Source organism: Lipotes vexillifer, unplaced genomic scaffold (genome assembly GCF_000442215.2).
Source record: "Lipotes vexillifer unplaced genomic scaffold, Lipotes_vexillifer_v1.1 scaffold236, whole genome shotgun sequence".
NCBI classification, from domain to species: domain Eukaryota; kingdom Metazoa; phylum Chordata; class Mammalia; order Artiodactyla; family Lipotidae; genus Lipotes; species Lipotes vexillifer.
In genome coordinates, this window is record NW_006773295.1 from 963,966 (window position 1) to 968,122 (window position 4,157).

The following is a 4,157-nucleotide window of genomic DNA, read 5'->3' on the forward strand; positions in this document are numbered from 1 at the left end:
GGTGGGCGGGCGGTGGGGGTGCAGCAGGCGGCTCCGCAAGTGCCACCTGAGATGAGTCACGGGTGACGCCCCAGCCCTGGAGCCTGGGCCTACCTGGGCAGGTAGGAGCACATTGCCAACCCCACCAGTGGTTCTGAGGACACCCACCCAGTTCGTCTCATTCCTAAAATGAGACACCCGGGGTTGGCTTGTTGAGAAGGCTGCAGGGTTGACCTGCCCTCCTGGGCAGGCCATTCCATGGACCTGAGTTCTCAGGACGGATAGGGGCCCCTGCAATGCAGGACCTGGGAGGAAACAGCAGTGGCCCCTCTGCCCCTACCTAGCTCATCCCACGGTGACACAAAGGATCAAGTCTGCCCTGAACACTCAGCCCCACCTACCTCAGCCACTGGGACGCATCACAACACATATCACTTCCATGTTTCCTTGACTCATCTGGTCACTTGCTTGTTATCTCCCCCACTGCCCTGAAGCTCTCGCCCATTGCTCCCACTGTACACCTGGGACGGAGCCTAACACAGAGCAGGTGGTGAATAGGTGGAGATGAGCCGCAAATATAATAGGGACCACGGGTACAGCCACACCTCTACCTACAGTCTTGGTCCTCCAAGGACCCCCCAACCCCCCGCTCCCCACCCCCACCCTGAGCTGGGCCAGCAGGAAATCCTGTGCTGGACATGGGTTCCCTTCACCAAGCATCCCAGTGATGCTCCGGGTTCTGACAGGCGCTGTGGCTCTTTCCGAGGTCCCAAAAGGGAGCAGTTGCCTCAGGTGTGACTCAAGCTGCTGTTTGCTGTCTGGGGTTCTCAGGCCCTGCCCCCCTTGCCGGCCTCCCCCGGCCTGTCGACGGAGGAGGCTATTTGCTGACCCTGCAACGTTTCCTGTGGAGCTTCTGCAGGGAGGGCGATCCCTTGGCAGAGCTGTTTGGGCTCCACGTGAGCCCCTTCTAGCCTTCACACCACAGGCTTCTCCATCCGGAGCAAGCAAGGACCACGTGGGCATGAAGGAGGGCAAACGCAGCCTCACATTGTTCCTTGAACATCTGTTCTCTCCAATCGCAGGCCCAGCCCTCTGTCAGGCCCTCTCTGCCAGTTATCTGCCTCCTGTGATTTTCCCTTAGGCCCCATTCCTCCCTCTATCCAGCTTCCTTCTGCCCCGCCAAGACTGTTGGGCTGGTTTGAACCTGTCTGAATCCCAGGTTCACACACCTGGACAGGATATCAGTTCTTTCCCAAGAAGCCCTCGGGTCCCATGCAAATCAGGGGGTGTGGCTGGCCGTACCTCATACCTAATGTCCCAAAGCTAGCCAGGGACTGGTCTATTTCTAGCCCACAAGACTCCACTGGAGGGCATTGTGGCCTGATTGCCCAAGCCTCTCTCAGCCAAAACATCCTTACCCAGGGTCTCTGCCCAGCAATCGAGAAGCTGGGGGAAGAGAAAGCACGTTTTCAAAGCACCCACTCTGAGCCTGGGCCCTACTGGGCCCTTTCAAATTTAAGATCTCAGAATCCCCTAACTCTTCCATAAACTTTTTTTTTAAAATAAAGTTGTTTATTTATTTATGTTTGGCCGCGTTGGGTCTTCGTTGCTGCGCGCGGGCTTTCTCTAGTTGCAGCAAGCGGGGGCTTCTCTTCCTTGCAGTGCGCGGGCTTCTCACTCCGGTGGCTTCTCTTGTTGTGGAGCACAGGCTCTAGGCGTGCGGGCTTCAGTAGTTGTGGCACGTGAGCTCAGTAGTTGTGGCTCGCAGGCTCTAGAGCACAGGCTCTGTAGTTGTAGCACACGGGCTTAGTTGCTCTGCGGCACGTGGGATCTTCCCAGGCCAGGGTTCGAACCCATGTCCCCTGAATTGGCAGGTGGATTCTTAACCACTGCACCACCAGGGAAGTCCCTCTTCCATAAACTTTTAATGAACACGTCCTCTGTGTCAGGCTTTATCACTTATCTGTTTTACAACATTCTTGTGAACTATTATTTCCATTTGAGAGTTGAAGGGACTGAGGGTCAGAGAGGTTAAGGGACTTTCCCAGGGTTATACAGCTAGTAAATGACTCCAAGGTCTGTGCTGATCTCACACTGCCACATCTTATCCCCAGCTGTGGCCTTAAAAGACATGCTCAAGGAAAACAAGGTAGGAATTATAGCATTCTACCCACCTAAACAAGGGATGCAAACTCCAGTGCCTCCTGGACTCCAATAGGTCATTTAAATGAGTGAAGCCGTCCAGGTGTAACACAAAAGGGATGAGTGGAGACTGTGGATAACTGGAGAAGTCACACTCCATCCAAAGGGGCTAGGTGCTACTCAGCTCTAATCAAATGCTGCCATGTGGGACTTTGGGTCAATGTGGACAGATCTTCTGATTTTCTGAGAAAATCTGGAAATCTGAAACTTTTGTGTGAAATTTGCAAACAAAGGGTATCCACATTCTGGCTGTATCGGGTTGACAATTTGGTCCCCTAGAAGATGATCCACGATCTTTGGAAGGATCCCATGTCTCTGAACCACCCGGTTTTGAGTTTTGCACACTTTGGGACCCTCAAGATACCCCTCTATCTGGGGAGGGGAAGCTGGGGGCAGTGAGATGTAAATCATACACATCCAAAAGGCAAGACACTTGGGGCTTCCCTGGTGGCGCAGTGGTTGAGGGTCCGCCTGCCAATGCAGGGGACGCGGGTTCATGCCCTGGTCCGGGAAGATCCCACATGCCGCGGAGTGGCTGCGCCCGTGAGCCATGGCCGCTGAGCCTGTGCGTCCAGAGCCTGTGCTGCGCAACGGGAGAGGCCACAGCAGTGACAGGCCCGTGTACCGCAAAATAAAAAAAAATAAAAAATAAAAAAAAAGGCAAGACACTTAAGAAAATACACATGGGGGAATTCCCTGGTGGTCCAGTGGTTAGGACTCGTTGCTTTCACTGCTGGGGCCCAGGTTCGATCCCTGGTCAGGGAAATAAGATCTTGCAAGCTGCACAGTGTGGCCAATAAATAAGTTAATTAATTAATTAATTTAAATGATTGGGTTTTTTTTTAAAGACACATGCTTATGTCACAGGATCACTTGAAGGTCTGAGCCCAACAGTTGCCAACAACAGAATCCAATTCTAGGTAACTTAGGCAGAAAGGATCCTGGGACAGGATCTGAGAACTGGCAGAAACCCTCAGGAGCAGGATGGCTGGAACCACAGCTAAGGATTTCCCCACAAACAGCCTGCTGCCTCTTCTGGACACTGGCGGCCACCTGAAGTCCAGACCATCTCTCCTCCTGTGTAGCTTTCAGCCTGTGCTTTGAGGGATTCCCTCCAAATGATCCAGCTTGGTGAGAACAGTATTTGATATTTTTGTTCCACACAAAATCTGATTTGATCTACAAGGTGGATCCTCCAAACACAGGAATGAGGTTCCCGTGCAGAAAGACAAAGACACACACACACACACACACACACACACACACACACACACACAAGGTCCATTCCATGGTCTAAGCTGGAAGGGGTCTTGAAGAGCCTCTTATCTTTCAGTTTCAGAATGGAGAAACTGAGGCACAGGCCAATGACTTGCTCAAGGTCACAGAGAGAGCTTGTGGTCAATCCACATGTTGAACACAGACCTCCCGACTCAGGTTTTCCAACTGAGCTGTAAAGCACTTCAGAACTCATGAGAAAGGAGACAAATGTGAGGTATGGCAGACAGGAAGCCCTCTTGACAGAGGAGGATGGAGAAAGATGGAGAGATCTCTTTTTTTTTTTTTTCAGGCCGCACCTTGCAGCATGCAGGATCTTATTTCCCTGACCAGGGATTGAACCTGCATCCCCTGCAGTGGAAGCGCGAAGTCTTAACCACTGGACCGCCAGGGAAGTCCAGGAGAGACCTCATAAGATGGCTAAAGCTGGGGTAGGCCATAATAAAGAAATGAAAATAATAATATGAAAGCCATAGCTTTGTTGTTGGAAATACAGAGCCTGAGGCCTGGCTTCCATTTCGACCAGATTACCAGGGGATTCCAGAGCACATTAAAGTTTGAAAAGCAATGTCTATTCAGTGTGGGGAAAGCAATGCAAAAAAATAAATAAATAAAAATAATAGCTTCACAAGAGATAATGTTCTAGGTCATAAATTAGGAGGTGGGTTCCCGGAAGATGTTTATTTTGTGATTAAGTTTTA

General features: G+C 51.4%; 1 non-coding gene across 1 annotated transcript; it reads left to right on the forward strand.

Moving 5' to 3' along the window:
- Positions 1-2,874: 2,874 nt before the first annotated feature.
- TRNAE-UUC (transfer RNA glutamic acid (anticodon UUC)) lies at positions 2,875-2,946 on the forward strand. The gene has a single exon. It is a non-coding gene; the product is annotated as a tRNA-Glu (tRNA).
- The last annotated feature ends 1,211 nt before the right edge of the window (positions 2,947-4,157 follow it).